Source organism: Lycorma delicatula, chromosome 1, assembly GCF_047948215.1.
Source record: "Lycorma delicatula isolate Av1 chromosome 1, ASM4794821v1, whole genome shotgun sequence".
Lineage (NCBI taxonomy): Eukaryota > Metazoa > Arthropoda > Insecta > Hemiptera > Fulgoridae > Lycorma > Lycorma delicatula.
Window position 1 is genome coordinate 2874940 of NC_134455.1, and position 18383 is coordinate 2893322.

Sequence of the window (18383 nt, forward strand, 5' to 3'; positions counted from 1 at the left end):
ATATATATTAATTAAAATAATTATTTTTATAATTTCTAATAAATTTGAATTTATAATTGAAATACACCATTTTTAAATGACGTACTTGAATGACAGTTTTTTTTTCAAAATTATAATAATCATAGCTTGCTAAAATTATTATTGTGGAAAGTGGAAGTGCTGAAATTTTCCAGTAGCTTTCTTCAAAATTAAAGCTATTTTAATGGGCGTCATTATCCTCAGAAAAAGATTGGTGTTTTTTGAATGTCAGGTGAAAAAACTGACTTATAACAAATTAATTCATCGTTTTTTTTTTGTTTTTTTTTATTTCCTGGTGAATATAGATAAAATAGGTAAAAGGGAAAAGTACGGTGATCGTTTCAAAAATGGGGCATCGCGTTTTTTTTTAATTTTTACGTTGTAGGGTCCAAGTAGTTCATCTAAATAAAAAAAACAAAAACAAAACAATTATGTACGTGTGTGCGTACGTATGTATAGCACTGCTTTTGGCCTTTTATCTCAGAATTGATCTTTAAATTTGGCTCAAATATTATTTCTATATATGTGGCATTGATCGTATAATTTTTTTTTCAAAATTTGTTAAAGGGGTTAAATTTTTTCAAAATTTTTTTAAATTTGCGAAAAAATCTCGATTTTTCTCAGAGTTAGTTTAGACAAATTTTTGTTACCTACATTGCTTATATAAATAATTTTTAAAAAAATTCAAAAAATGAACCCCTCCCCACTTCTGAAAATTGAAATGTGTTTTTTTGTTCTGCTATATCTTCCTTCGGTTTAAATATTTTTTCAAAAATTGTTTGAAATTTTATACTTCATATATAGAGCTATCAAGAAATGTCTACAATTTTTACTTCCTTGTACGATGTAAAGGAAGTACTGTGATCGCGAAAAATGTCGGTTTTCAGATTTGAACGGAAATGTCCATTTTGACCATCCCTGAATCCATTTTGACTAGTTTCAGCGAGACTTCTTTCTTTTTTCATGTTTAGCCTCCGGGAATTACCGTTCAGATATTACTTTAGAGAATAAATGAGGGCGAAAAGGGGATAAATGAGTGGAAATGATGTATAGTCTTGTAAAGTCTCAGTTCGACCATTTCTGCCATGTGTGGTTAATTGAAATCCTACCATCAAAGATCACTGGTAAGCAAGTATACCTATTCAAAATAATGTATTTTTAGGTAAAAGTCTCTGGGTTTGTTTGGTAATTAGAAAATATAATTAACCGTAATTTTTTTCTTATTTTTCTTTATATTGTTTGATAAGTAATAGCCACCCAGACTCGAAACTTAGGCTTGTAAATATAAAATGGAAATTTTGTAGCATATTAATCGTGTTTCAAACCCGGTATCGTCCGGATTAGATGCTTGTATAAACAAATTTGATAAAACATTAATAAAATGAACATTACGGAACGTCATAAAATTTAACCTTTCCCTTTTGTCCTTTCGCCCCTTTCTCTTTCACCATTTCCCACTTTCCCTTTCCTTCCCAAAGTTCTCTTCCCTTATTTCACTTTTCCCTTTTCTGATTTTTCCCCGCGCGTAAATCGGTCCAGTAGTTTTTTAGTCAATAGCGAACACACATATCAAAAACATTGAAATGGAATCGTAAAATATTTAATATAGCGTGTGTTGCTTTTACGTCCAACAAATAGCGCTGTTTTTTTAAAAAAAAAAAACATGTTTTGCCTGTCAGGTGTGACATCTTTTTTGTGGCGCGACTGGTAGCGTCTCGGCCTTTCATCCGGTGGTCCCGGGTTCGAATCCCGGTTAGGCATGGCATTTTTCACACACGCTACAAATCATTCATCTCATCCTCCGAAACATGCCTAACGATAGACCCGGAGGTTAAAAAAATAACGGTGTGACATCTTAGGTATATAAATAGTAGGTATATAAAAAACGCGCGTATTCGAATGCAACGTTTTGTAAAAATTTCAAAGTAGTCTGTGAACAACTTTTGGAGATCTAGAATTTTGAACAAACGAACATTTACATTTTTATTTATATAGATTAAAAGTTTAGTTAAAAAAAGTAATAATAAATATAGAAAACCCTCCTTTTTTAAATTATTTAACTTCGAATTTATGCTCTTATGAAAGGTGTAAAAAATTCTGAAAATATAAAATAAGATTTTTTTCATTGTCATTTATTCGGGTGTTTTTGACAACCGACTTTTATATTGTTTCTTGGCCATTATATAAGTAATAATTATTTCAGTCGGGATGGGTTATTTGTAAAAATAAAAGCAGAAATTTTGAGTACCTATACCTAATTCAGTTAGTTAATAGAGCTCACCGAGTTGGTCTGGTGGTGAACTCGTCACCGAAAATCAGCTGATTTTGAAATCAGAGTTCTAAGATTCAAATTCTAAAGGCAGTTATTTGCATACAGATTTTACTAGATCGTGGATACCGGTGTTCTTTGGTGGTTGGGTTGCATTTAACCACACATCTCAGGAATGGTCGTTCTGAGACTGTACAAGGCTACATTTACATTCATACATATCCTCCTCGTTCATCCTCTGAAGTATTATCTTACGGTGGTTCCTGAGGCTAAACAGGAAAAGAAAAGAAATAAAGTTACCTTATAGAGTTCAAGTAAACTAACTGCACTTACGAGTGTTCTGGCGGCCGATTCACAAGCATCTCCTGTAAATCTAGATGCATATACAAGAAATTACGCCACGTTAATAGTCAATAATTATGCGCCGTTTTATTTTACAAAAATTATATAAATATTTTTAATTTAAATAGAATAAATTATGTTAAGTGATAAATAATTATTTCTTTCCTTATTCGGCACATCTGAGATAGCCCATGAGTATTTTATTCATTACAGTTATAGTTTACTGTTACGTAGTTTCCTTGAGTTTTTTTTTTTAGTTATGAAATTTTCAACTGTCCACTAACAGTAAACGTTCACTAATATTTCAGATTAAATTTCTATGATAATAAAGAAATAATAATAAATTCAATTCGTGGTCATCTGACTACGAGAAATCCTTAGTGTTATCAGTATTAAGAAATATAATGAGAGGCTAAATTTTGTTTTGTTATTATATTATAAGGTTCCCAATAATTTGGTTCAGCAGTATCCCTACATGCTTTCAGTTTTTCCATAACTGCTGGCCCGTTTTATCGATGGCTTTTAAGCATAAATTTTTACATCAGATATTTTAAAAGTAGTATTTTCTGACGCTAGTAACTTTTGATTTGTTCCGAAATTAACAAAATTGGTTGAGTCCACAATGACAGGGAGGTAATCGAAGCACGGTTTTACATTTGGATTTCTGTAGTAGGGGCATTGGTGCTATTAAATCTTCAATTCAAAAGGTCAGGGGTTGAGGGATACAGGGGAAAAGAACGAAATCGTCTCCAGGTTTTGCATAATTAAGGTTATATATTTTAGGTAGATTTCATAAGAAAGCTACCTGTTGTAATGGGTACCATAATTTTACTTCCGGAAAATTTCGACAAATCTTCGCGTTTTACATCTCCCACACCCCAAAACTACGTCAGTTCAAAAGTTTATTAATACATTTATATATATTTTTCAGTTTCTTGCGGACACGATAACTCCCTTAATTTTGCGCCAGTCACTTTCAAATTGATACATAAAATATAACTACCCAAAATCTCGGTCGAGTTTGTTAATGGCCAAAATCGAACCGTGGGAGTGGAAATGGGGGGAGCTTTTTTTGAAAAAACAAAATATCTCTATAACTTTCTTATTAAGAAAAATATCGAATTCGTTTAAAGTTCCTACTATTCTTTGGATAAGGGCCTAAAACTTAACTAAGTAGTTTTTTGATACCACCAACCATTGGACCAAAGGGTGGGAAAAATGGAGTTCCGAAGACAAATATATAATTATACCTCCCTTAATAGGCACAATCGATTTAAAGTGGTCGTTAGTTCCCTAAACATTACCTAAAACGTTTGTCTGAAACAATTTTTGATGTGATTAAACCTTCCGACAAGGGATGACCAAAATTTTGCTGGAATGTAAGAAGATGGGGCTTGTCGTATGCCAAACATATAAAACATTTTATCGCATGCAACCATTGTATTGAGTAAATTTGAAGTTTATCTTAACTTTAAGGTGGAAATCTTTTTTACCCCCTACTTAGCACCGGTGAAATCTACTTCCGTCTTCCGACGTGCCGAAAGGGATTTTTTTTTAATAATTTTGTAAAAAACGTTTTTTGCTAAATTCACTCCCACCTGTAAAAATGGTTTTAATTTTGAAGAGTTATAGAAGGCAATACAAGGGGTGATTTTCACTGCATTTTTAAAAAATATTTTTGTGAACAATTATAAAAAAAATATCTTTTGTGTAAAAGTTTTTTTGCTAAATTGCATCCCCACTCCAAAAAAGTAATAATTTTGAAACGTTGTAGAAAGCAGTACAATGGGTCTTTTTCGTTGCACTTTTTTCTGTTAGCATCTCGTCGGATCCACAAATTTGTTCCCCATCAAACTGGGGTCTTAACTCGGTCACACTCCTGTACACATCCCGCCGCATCCCACTTAGCGACTAAACTGCTGCTGTATCTTGTGACGTCACAGGTGATTGGTAGAATTAAATAAATTAATAACATTTAAAGTGGCCGTTAATACTGATAGACCCACGCGAATGAAATACGGTATGCGCGCGCGCTTTAGTTAGAATCCCCTTGAATTAAATAAACAAAAAAATATTATGTTTAAATAAAATGATAAATATTTTAAATAAAGTTGCTTGTGTATGTGTGTGTTGTGTATCTGTATGTACATCAGAAAAAACCGCGTGATGGAAAGTCCTACAACTGTGTTGTCAGCTTTTTTCTTTTCAATAATATTTTAAATTCACGTAGTTGAAGTGTGTTGATATTCTGTTACTTTCCCGTTAATAGCTATATAATTGCTCCAACAGCTGTAGCCAGCTATAGGGGAAAATATAATAATGATTCATCAAAATTTTGAATGTAAGAGGTTTTTTTTGCAAATTTCTACGTTCTATGATCCCCTCTTATTGGAAAGTACAAATGTCTGGCGGTCTGTGTTTCGATAAACATCTCTGGATTGCCTAACATTAAAACTTGAAATTTGGCTCAAATATTTCTATATATAGTGCACTGATGCCATTAAATTTTGCCATTTAATCAGAAAAGGAGAGTGAATATTTACCGCCAATTTAAAATTTCAACTTTTTGTTGGCTTATCGCATGAAATTCGAAATTCGGTGTAGTACTAGTACTAAACAAGATGTTTACAGTTCTGAAATTTTTGAAATTGTTAAAAATTAAGGATGGAAGTACAATTAGCTTAATTATTTTTGAGTTTTTTTTTCATATATTTCCAAAACGGATTATTAAAAGCCCGTGAACGTTTGAAAAAATATTAATCTATACAGGTTCTATAAAATTAGGAAGTAATGTTAAATTTTAACCTCGATTCGACAACAATGGGGGACTGTATTCAAAATAATTTTTTTTTTTTTAATTTTTGAACTTAATATTTTTAAACCGGATTAACACTCAAAATTAGGCCAAAGTATTTCTGTACATGAAATTTTAATTTTTTTCTTTTTTTTTCTTAATGTGAACGTTGCAATCTGTTTAACTAGACCCAATGAAATAACCCACCGGGTTGGTCTAACGGTTAACGCATCTTCCCAAATCAGCTGATTTGGAAGTCGAGAGTTCTAGCGGTTCAAGTTCTGGTAAAGTCAGTTATTTTTACACTGATTTGAATACTAGATTGTGAATACTGTTGTTCTTTGGTGGTTGGGTTTCAATTAACCACACATCTCAGGAATAGTCGAACTGAGACTGTACAAGACTACACTTCATTTACACTCATACATATCACCCTTATTATCTGAAAGGTTATTACCGGAAGCTAAACAGGAAAAGAAAGAAAGACCCAATGAAATGAGAATTTGTGTCATAATTACTAGGTGTATTATTGTGAGAAAATTATTACTTAATTTGGTACTAATTTGAACAGCCAAATCACCCGGCTTTTGACCCAGTTCTTAGGAATCCTAATTTAAGGAAGTATGAGGACCGTCCATGCTGTACTGCGCCTGTGGGTGTCCGTGTTCGGCGTCTGCTGCAGCATATAAATGTTGACACTCCCTCGTTCTTTCCGTCATGTCCGTGCTCATATTCTCCGTGGAGAATAAACCTTGTAAATTTTACATTTGACCTTACAACATACGATAAACGATCAACAACACCTACTGTTTTTCGGCAGATGTTTCAGTATATTCTCACCAAAACGAACCCAGATGCGGTGATATACACTGATGGGTCAAAACAAGACGGTACCGTTGCTTGTGCTTTTGTTGTCAATGACAGGACTTATATGTTTGGCCTAGCCGGTATTACGAGTGTGTTCACCGCAGAACTACTCGCTATAAATAGGGCTCTAAATATCGTTAGCCGTAAATATAGAAACATTCTTATTTGACGTGACTCGTGTAGTGCTCTCCAGGCGTTAGAAAACTTTTATTCCAAACATCCTGTCGTCATTGACATTTATGATGCAATCACTGAGTTAGGTAATCGCAACACGGAGGTAAGTTTTTGCTGGATTCCTAGCCACATGAGGATTCTAGGTAACGAAAGAGCAGATTATGCTGCCAAAGAAGCGTGTATTCAACTTCCTTTCACCACCCGAGTTACTTTGATTAATTAAAAGGTAGTAATCAATCGTCTAAAACAATCACTGAGAGCAAGATGGCAAAGCGACTGGGCGACTAACGTCGATAATAAACTCCGACGGATTAAAGATTCAGTGTTGCCATGGGACTCCTCTTGCAGAAAAACTCGTCGTGAGGAAGTGGTCCTCTGCCGGTAACGGTTAGGACATACGAGGATCACACACGAGTACCTAATGTAAGGGGAAGCCCCACCCCTATGCACACGATACAACTGCCTCATGACTGTGCACCACATTCTCGTGGACTGCATATGTTATGCGGCTTTGCGTTGTCAGTTTAATCTACCTAGAAACATCCGTGATATCTTGTGCAATAATAACGGAATTTTTGACCGGATGTTTCTCTTTTTGTATAGTACCAGGTTACTGGAAAAGTTTTAATATTATCATATTTGTTTTTCTGAGTTATTTATTAATTATAACCTTTACTTTCAATTTTGGTTTTTTGGTTCTATGTATTTAATATTGTTATCCAACGAGGGGACTTTTGCACAACCCATCGGAATTAGGTAAGTTTTATATAGTTTCTTTATTCGATTATTTTAACTTTTATATTTTATCGACTTCGTCTGTGGTATTAGTTTTGAGTTTTATTTTGCCTTCTTGGCTTGTTTTAATAAATTTTTATTTTATATGATTACCAATATATTTACACCTTATAAACTTTATTATTTTGGTGTTATTTTACCCTTTTATTAACAAAATTCCGGGCGATGATAACGCCCAGACGTTTTTCGCCCACAAACAACAACAAAAAAAAACTTCATAGTGAGTAGTTATCATATACTATATCATATCATATCTTATTACATCATATAGTATATCATATTTTGATATTATTCAAAATCAAAAAATAGTGATGCAATAAAATTGTTGAAAATTTGTTGAATTAAAAGTCAAATACAGATAATATTTTTTAGTATTACTCTATATTAACTTAACAAAATTTCCGCTTAATAGTCCAACGGTGCTTAATTTAAATTTCTATGCACACAGAAACAAATACGTAGTTAGATTTTACTTGTTACTTTCACTTTTTTTTTTATATCAAGATAAATAAATAACATATATATGTATAATATTAATAATATATTTATTATATAATAAATAATATATACATTATGGGAATATTTATTTATTATAAATTCAGTCATGACTTATGATACAAGTTGGTAGTTTTTCCTCCAGTTTCTAATTTAATTACTGTCTAGTTAGACATAAAATATGTTAGACAAAAATATGCATACTTGAAAATACCTCTTTTAAATTTCTATGTACACAGAAAAAAATACGTAATGAGATTTTACTAATTATCTTCTTTTTCGCCTTTCCAGCGTGTTTTTGGACGGATTTGGCGATCAAAGAGCCCTTGCTTTCCCGCCATCTTTTGATCGCTACTGAGAAAATACTAAACCGCTTTCATATTCCTTTCGCAGACTAAACTAAAAAAGGGAACGAACAATGAATTTTCCGTACACACGCGAAGTAAAAAAAAAAACTACCTTCCAATAGCACGCCAGGGTCGGCACTGCGGAATCGACAGTGCTTTCTCTCCCTCGCAACCCCTTCCTATGTGCGCATGCGCACAACATCCAAATACCACGCCGCTGGAACTGTGAAGCGTATAGTTCTATACACAGATTTCTGTATCTTTTTCATAAACTGGGGGATGGCTCCCGACATTAAGGTTAAAGATTATATATTGTACAAGTATAAAGAAAGAATTATAGAAAAAAGGACTCATTATATTAAATATTATCGATAATAACAAGTGAAAATAGGGGGTGCTGCAATTCCACAGTGCCTATACGCGAGCTGCCACTGTCTGGTTCAGAAAGAATTTGACCAAATTATATTCTGTCCAAAATTCATGCCTGTCGATATAATTACTTGTAATAATTCCTTATAATAACTGAAAGTAAGTGCACATACACACACACACACACACACACACACACACACAAACTATTTTGAAGATGACAATTATTTTTGAAAATATCTTTTGATTCGATTATTTTAACTCTTTTGTTGATCGAAGAAAGCGAGATCTTATTTTTAACTCGACTCGATTTATGAAAAAATAAATAATTGATTTATTTTTTCTTAAATCAATTATGGCTAAATGTGTAATTCGATTTTTATTAAATTTTGCATTTAGTTCGCCATTGATATTAGATGGAACGACTTAAAATTTTTCCCGTTTCAAAACGGCAGTGGCCATTAATTAATTTTTCTTGGAAAAGTTTGATGGAAAGATGTGTGATGGTAAGGCTTCATCGTAAAGCCACATCCCGTGATCACCTATTCTTCCCTCTCTTTTCCAGTTGATTAGAAAAACAAAGGTTTAGATGTAATAATGTTGACGCAAACATAAGAATTTTAAGGTAAATGCTGAGATTTTTCTAGGGTAGTTCTAAATAAATAAAATTAAAAAAAACTGAAATTGATATAATATATTTAAATTTATATAATAAAACACACATGTAAAATTTTGTCTTCTAATGTTGTAAATTTTAAAAGCAATTTTTCAATTTGTATAAATGCCTAAAACAACAATTATTATTTGTAAAGTTAAGTTAATATGTAATATTACAGATATAAATTTTTGTATTGGAGAAATATTCGGAAATAGTATTGCAAAAAAAACTAATTAATTATACATCTTTTATTCTGATCGATATATAATTTTATAAATAACATTAGAAAAGAATAAGTATACTAATTATTATTTACATGGCAAAAAAGGGTTACTACCCCATAAAGTGCCTGGATATTTCAAGGGAAATCATGGTGGTAAAATCTTAAACAGAACAACGTCATACAATTACAACGTATTATTTTATGTTACTGGATGATATTATAGATTACTTTTAAATATTTAAAAGTAATTCTGCTGTTTATACTCATAAATGTTTAACAAGAAAACCAAAAATAAAGGAAGCTGCGGTTGTTTAAATATTTTGCCGTGAAAGAAATGTTACGGCATATTTTTAAATGTTATAAAAAATGTAAACCTATTCTCGACAAGTATTATAATTAATTCAGTAGATAAACGCAAAAGGATAAATTAACTAACATTATAATTATCTGACATATATAAACATGAGTTATAAACTATCGTGATTTTATTTATTGTAAAACTAAACACGGATAAGCCAAGTACTACAAATCAGGAATGGGTCACCTTTTTAGAATTATATCAAGAAACAATGTAGCTGCATTGTATTGCAATGTGTTCGTAGTTTTCAAATACAGCCAAGCAGATGTAAAATAAATAAGGTCTACGTTATTGAATGCTTGAGTGTAATCCATTTCTGTAGTTTTTCCGTATTTGTTGATTACAAAAGAGCATCTGTGCAAATTCCGTTTCTTTTTATTTGAGTTTTGATTGAGAAAAGCAATCACATTTTATAATCGGTTGTGTATTTTTAGCGTTTTATAATTATGAGTAAACCGTAAAAAATAAAAAAACTGAACCGGCAGGCTCGGGAAATAATAAATAATGGGTATGAGTTTATGAAACAAGAAGGTGATCGATTTCCGAAGTCGAAAAAAGAAGATAAACACCAAATTCACATAAAAAAAAATGTGAAGAAAGATGAGCAGCTGCGTGTGGGGTATCGCGATCCGAAGTCCAAAGAGTGAGAAAAGAAAAAGGGCGGTTGCTAGAAAAATTAGCCGAAAATCCGACGGAAACTTCTTTTTCTATTCCAATAAAATAAAACCCCGTGAAATGACTGCAACGGGAATAGATGAGCTTGACAAGTGTGTGGCGAGGCGGACTATAAAAGAATTTCTGGAAATTCATAAATAACTGCCGACAGTAAAAAACATAATGTTAGTGCTTTAAGATACCATTAGTTATTTAGGAAAAGTGACGAATTAGAGATAAAAAAAAATTGGGCTTTAAGTGAAGAAAAACTGAAAATTACAGGAAGGTTGTCACTGAGCGACATGACATAAAGTTTAAGCGTATTCAGTATCTGACTGCCATAAAAAGGTTTAGAACCAAAAATAGGCTAATAGTGTACCTCGATCAGTCATATATCTTTTCATACTGCAAATAAATTGTGGTGTATTGATTCCGGTGACAGGCTAAATGTTACTGTTTCAAAAGGCAGCAGACTTATTATAGTGCACCCAAAGGAGAAGTGGGTTGTAAACCATATGCCTTACTAACTTGGCAAGCAAGTTTGAAAAGTGGCAATTACAGAGGTGAAATGAAATCGGAAAATTACAAAAAATGGATGTAAGATATGTCGATTCCAAACCTTCTCGATAATTCTGTGGTAATTTCTGACAACACATTCTATTACAATGCCGTTTTAGAAAAATTACCAATTTCCAATTCAAGAAAAGATGTGATAAAGTAGTTTCAGAAACATTCTGTTCCTCAGTCTTCCTCGATGCTGAAACCACAGTTGTACGAATTGGTAAAAACAAACTGTGATTGATATCAAAGATGTTCAAAGATTATGTGATAATAAAGAGGCTGACATGAATGAAAAAAAGATTGGAAAGTGTATTGTGATAAAGTTAAGAAAACAGAAGCTAAAATATAAGCGACAAGAACACATACTCTGGAATTATTTATTATTTCTTAGCAAGAAGATAAGTGAAAGTGACAGTTTTAATTCTGACAGTAATATCGGAGATTCTAATATTTCTTGTGAAGTGGATGGCGTTTACCCTCATTAATTAAAATAGTCTTATTTTGTTCTAAGATTTGAAAATACTTTATGCTGTAATTTCCAATTCCATTATTTAATGATTTAAATAATCTTTCATTAACTTTTGAACATCAGTTTGAAAATAAAATGAAACATTAGCGTTCAATAAAGTAATATATTTTGATTTTTATGTTGTAACATTTTATGTGTAGGCCTACTATTGTACAATTCTCAGCTTTACATAAGCACTTCTTTAATTCTGCATTATGTATAATCAAATTAAATTTAATGATGTTCAAAATATGAGCTATACATTAATGCGATTAAAATTTCAAAAATTGTATTCTGCAATCCAATACTAACATCATAATGCATCTTATGAAGGCACATTCACTGTTAGGTAATGAAGCAGATGTTATGCTAAAATAATAATAGAATGGTTCGAATTGTGGCTATCACTGCAATTGCACCAAGCATCAAGATTGGTTACACCACCTGTACAGCCCTATGTATTATGTTAAATTATATGAAAATAGTTCTGTTTTCTGGTTTAATAGAGGTGGATGTTATTACTTTTTAAGAATAAATGATTATTACTTTTAGTAGAGGTTTTGCAACTATAAGCCGTATGACATATTATTGTAAAACAATGTAACGGAGAATGATGTAAGACAGACACAAAAAATCAAAGAAGAAAATCTGGATTCCCCTCCTCCATTCATGACGTCACTCACCACTGACTGTCTTTTATCGTGTAAACAATATATATATACATACATATATAAATTATAGCTTTAACTCAACAAGAGGAGGACTCTGAAGATAAAATTTTACAATAATTCCCTGTTTTTAACTATCAGAATCGAAAATCAAATGTGACAACAGTACCTTGCATTTTAATTTCTTAATTTTTAACAGATTTACAGAAAAAAATTCAATATGAAAGAATTCATTTGAAGAATGAATTGATTACGACCCAAATAAAATTATACAAAACAAACAAATAGTTATAAACAATTACTTTAATTTTTATCATAAGATTGTGTAGGATGTGATAAAGTGTGTAGGTTTTAGTATAAAATTATGAAACACTGTTATATGTTATGAAAGGCATTATTCAAACAAACTGCATAAATTAATTTATTTAACTGTTTAATAAAAACATTTAATTCTATTTAAATTCATGCAAATAAAAACTTAATTAAAATAAAAAAGAATAAAATTCTGCACGATAAAATGGAGAAAACTTAATGTGATTAAAGGATAAAAAAATATATATATTTATTTTTAAATTATCGTGGAAACAGATACCTGATATAACTGGAAAGAGAAATTAAAAAAAAATTAACATTAAAATTCAAGTATCTAGTATTTAAATACATTATTTATTATTTCATCTGTTTTCATATAGTTACAGTAAAACCACATCTAACCCACCGGGTTGGTCTAGTGGTGAATGCGTCTTCCCAAATCAGCTGATTTGGAAGTCGAAAGTTGCGGCGTTCAAGTCTTAGTAAAGTCAGTTATTTTTACACAGATCTGAATACTAGATCATGGATACCGGTGTTCTTTGGTGGTTGGGTTTCAATTAACCACACATCTCAGGAACGGTCGAACTGAGAATGTACAAGACTACACTTCATTTACACTCATACATATCATCTTCATTCATCCTCTGAAGTATTATCTGAAAGGCTAAACAAAAAAAGAAAAAAAACACATCTGATTTACAGAATCTTGCTACAACATATTTGTGTTATTTTTTTGTTTTAAAATGGTAACCAGTACAGCTGTTGGAAAAAGCACAAACTGTGTTATTCCCACACTTCGAGTAACCACTAATAGAAGGTGATTTTCTATATTCACAACTTTGTAAAATATTAACTTTGTTGTATACTGGTATGCAATGAGAAAAGGAAATAGAAAGTTAATTGGTGATACTTTATAAATAAAGTCATAAGTTACATGATAAATAAAATCATGAATCATTCAAAATGAATTATATTATCTAGTTTTTTAATACATGGATTCATCATAATAAGTTACAAAATAATAAAATAACAGGTATAATGATGGGTTTGTTTCATTAATGAACATTATATTTAAAATTTGATAATCATCATGATAAATCAAATTAAATGCTGGGTAATAATTATTTGAACTTCATCAGTTGTGTTAATTTAACAAAAAAAAAAAAAAATTGTTTCAAATTCATGTAATAATAAATTAAAAATTACCAGTGACATAAATGAAAAAATAAACATTTGCGATGTAAGTGGCCATGTAACAAATCAAAATCAGCTTTTGATTTGTTACATGGCCACTTTTCCTTGAATTTATGTAAAACATTTGCAAAGACAAACAAAACCAAATTTTATAATAAAACTCACTTCAAACAGGCTTAGAGTCACTTTCCGTCACTGAAAACAGTGAAATGTTTTAATATAAATTTTTTTTCCAATATTCTTAAAGTTAACAGGTACTGTTTTTCAAGTGAATACAAATCAGGAAAGTTAATTGTTAGCCAAATGTAGTAATTTTGTTTGTAATTCATAAAAATTCATTACAAACAATATTTGTTGTCATTTTATTAACAATAGGTAAAGAACAGCAAGTCACTTGCTTAAAAACTGATTTGAGACTGACATAATGTTCACTCTGGTACAGTACAATCTTATCTTAAGGTATAAATACAATAATATCCCTTAAATAACTTACATATTTTCTGATGGTTTTGGTTTTATTCAAATCACCCAAAAATTGGTGGGAACAATAAAAAAATCCCTTTTTCCTTTTTCATTGTTTCTGGACTACAAATAACATTCTTGTACTAATTAAATAATTCCATTACATTAGTATGTCACTTTGGTTATATATTTGGATAATTTCATTCAGAGGAGGGAAATAATAAATGTAATTTTTTTTCATTAGTTATCAATTCAATTTTGTATAATGACTTCCAAATACGGGTCATAGACCCATTTAATTTTGGTTCTCAAACTTTTACTCAAAGAGGGGAATAATTTTCTACAAACTTACTAGCATACTCACATAATTTAATATACCATTTAGTTTCCATATTAAGTAGTAGTCTGATGAGGACAAAGCAATCAGAAGCCGGAGGGAGGACTATCTTGCAAAGATTACACTCTCTAACTCTCCCCATTTTCCCCCTAGATTATCTTGGAAATAAATTTTCTGAATTTTAAGTTTCTTAGTATCTGGGAAGTAATTAGTTGAATGAATTATTTAAAAATAAAAATTGTTTTAAATATTAATTTGGTTGCAATGTATTACCAAGTAGGACTATACTGTTTCAACAATAATAATTTTAAGTCATCAGAGAATTGTCTGGTCTGTTCTTTTCTTAAAAAAAAAACAAAACATATTTAATCCAGTAGTTATTTTAATAAATTATGACAAAGAAAAGATCTCTCCAAAACCAATTAACAAAAGAAAAATCTAACATTAAGAAGTTAATTGGTTTTTTTTGTCTTCAGTCATTTGACTGGTTTGATGCAGCTCTCCAAGATTCCCTATCTAGTACTAGTCGTTTCATTTCAGTATACCCTCTACATCCTACATCCCTAACAATTTGTTTTACATATTCCAAACATGGCCTGCCTACACATTTTATTCCTTCTACCTGTCCTTCCAATATTAAAGCGACTATTCCAGGATGCCTTAGTATACGGTCTATAAGTCTGTCTCTTCTTTTAACTATATTTTTCCAAATGCTTCTTTCTTCATCTATTTGCCGCAATACCGCTTCATTTGTCACTTTATCCACCCATCTGATTTTTAACATTCTCCTATAGCACCACATTTCAAAAGCTTCTAATCTTTTCTTCTCAGATACTCCGATCGTCCAAGTTTCACTTCCATATAAAGCGACACTCCAAACGTATACTTTCAAAAATCTTTTCCTGACATTTAAATTAATTTTTGATGTAAACAAATTATATTTCTTACTGAAGGCTCGTTTAGCTTGTGCTATTCGGCATTTTATATCGCTCCTGCTTCATCCATCTTTAGTAATTCTACTTCCATAATCTTTTCTCCTTCTATTTTCACATTCAGTGGTCCATCATTGTTATTTCTACTACATTTCATTACTTTTGTTTTGTTCTTGTTTATTTTCATGCGATAGTTCTTGCATAGGACTTCATCTATGCCGTTCATTGTTTCTTCTAAATCCTTTTTACTCTCGGCTAGAATTACTATATCATCAGCAAATCGTAGCATCTTTATCTTTTCACCTTGTACTGTCACTCCGAATCTAAATTGTTCTTTAACATCATTAACTGCTAGATCCATGTAAAGATTAAAAAGTAACGGAGATAGGGAACATCCTTGTCGGACTCCCTTTCTTATTACGGCTTCTTTCTTATGTTCTTCAATTATTACTGTTGCTGTTTGGTTCCTGTACATGTTAGCAATTGTTCTTCTATCTCTGTATTTGAACCCTAACTTTTTAAAAATGCTGAACATTTTATTGCAGTCTACGTTATCAAATGCCTTTTCTAGGTCTATAAACGCCAAGTATGTTGGTTTGTTTTTCTTTAATCTTCCTTCTACTATTAATCTAAGGACTAAAATTGCTTCCCTTGTCCCTATACTTTTCCTGAAACCAAATTGGTCTTTTCCTAACACTTCTTCCACGCTCCTCTCAATTCTTCTGTATAGAATTCTAGTTAAGATTTTTGATGCATGACTAGTTAAACTAATTGTTCTGAATTCTTCACATTCATCTGCCCCTGCTTTCTTTGGTATCATGACTATAACACTTTTTTTGAAGTCTGACGGAAATTTCCCTTTTTCATATATATTACACACCAGTTTGTATGAGCTATCAATCGCTTCCTCACCTGCACTGCGCAGTAATTCTACAGGTATTTCGTCTATTCCAGGAGCCTTTCTGCCATTCAAATCTTTTAATGCTCTCTTAAATTCAGATCTCAGTATTGTTTCTCCCATTTCATCCTCCCCAACTTCCTCTTCTTCCTCTATAAAACCATTTTCTAATTCATTTCCTCCGTATAACTCTTCAATATATTCCACCCATCTATCGACTTTACCTTTCGTATTATATATAGGTGTACCATCTTTGTTTAACACATTATTAGATTTTAATTTATGTACTACAAAATTATCCTTAACTTTCCTGTATGCTCCCGTCTATTTTACCAATGTTCATTTCTCTTTCCACTTCTGAACACTTTTCTTTAATCTACTCTTCTTTCGCCAGTTTGCACTTCCTGTTTATAGCATTTCTTAATTGCCGATAGTTCCTTTTACTTTCTTCATCTTATATTTTCAACGTTCATCCATCAGCTGCAATATATCGTCTGAAACCCAAGGTTTTCTACCAGTTCTCTTTATTCCGCCTAAGTTTGCTTCTGCTGATTTAAGAATTTCCTTTTTAACATTCTCCCATTCTTCTGCTACATTTTCTACCTTATCTTTTTTACTCAGACCTCTTGCGATGTCCTCCTCAAAAATCTTCTTTACCTCCTCTTCCTCAAGCTTCTCTAAATTCCACCAATTCATCTGACACCTTTTCTTCAGGTTTTTAAACCCCAATCTACATTTCATTATCACCAAATTATGGTCGCTATCAATGTCTGCTCCAGGGTAAGTTTTGCAGTCAACGAGTTGATTTCTAAATCTTTGCTTAACCATGATATTTTAATTTTAGTTAATTTTATTTTTTATAAATAATTAATGTTTGTTAGGATGCAAATTGTTAAGACTCTTTATTAACCTATATTAATACATAATACTGATTACATTACTAAATAATCAGTAAATTAAAAAATGAGAAAGCCTTCAGTGATTCATTCATGTTTGACTCTCCTATCGATCGAAAAGTCAGAAAACTCAAATTGAGTGTAGTTATTCATAAACAATAATCAGAATAAGTAAATAAAAATACCTAAAGGACAAAAAATATATTTTTCCCAAAAATCGAAAGATTAAGAATTCAGTATCTGCTCGTGCAGTTAGCAGTTAATATGAGTACTTCAGAATGTTTATAATTTTGTTGAATAGCTACCAATTAAAAAGAAATACACATATGCAAACATATATATATATATATATATAATTACAAGTAATATGCTAAATATATACTTAAATTTATAATACCTTGCCATAATTACTAGTATCCTTAATTTTATCTAACAATTTTCTACGTCTATTTAATATTACGTTAGGTAATATATTAAACAATAAATTATGTACTGAAATAAGATAAGAGCAAATCTTTTAACTTAGACTTACCTTACTGTTCAAGTAACAAGTCTAAAAAATAATAGCGCAATCTGCAGCAATAATGTTGTAATTTAAACTGATAAATTTTTATTTTTAAGGTTATAAATACTAAAATTAATACATCAGACAGCCTTTCATATTTATTCATTACTATTCAGCTATTGAAAGTTATTAATCATTATATTTTTTTAATATTAATAAATATAGTTTTAGTTTTATTTATTCTATAAAATAAGATTTACTTAAAATCATGAATTAAAAATGAATTTAAATATTTATAACATTTTTTTTAATCAATATTTATATGTATACAATGGTGGTTGATTTATAATACCATTTTACACTTTTTTTTTTTTTTAAATTTTCAAGTTTTAACTTGTCTTTTATATTCACCATTTATTAAACAAAAGACGTCATCTTTATTCCAGGTAAGTTTTAACTTTTAGAAAAGTTAATTAAAATATAATTTTTATTTTAAAAATGCATTTACATAACACTACTTAATTAAAAATCTGGTTCTTACTATTCTATACCATTTATTGAACAAATTTTTTTAAATATTAATGATTATTAATTACTGATTTTTAAATTAAATCTAGATGTTTTTTTTCCAAAAATAAGAAAATAATTTTTTAGAATTAATTACACAACTGATTAACTTTGTAAATCTTTAAAATTATTGAACTAATTATAATTATTATCACAGTTACATTAGTTCCAAAATGATTT

At 30.7% G+C, this 18383-nt stretch overlaps 1 protein-coding gene across 9 annotated transcripts in view; it reads left to right on the forward strand.

Annotated features, from left to right (window-relative positions):
* The window catches only part of LOC142321545 (uncharacterized), an 81019-nt gene that overhangs the window by 18032 nt on the left and 44604 nt on the right, over window positions 1–18383 (forward strand). The gene's annotated exons all lie outside the window — the stretch shown is intronic.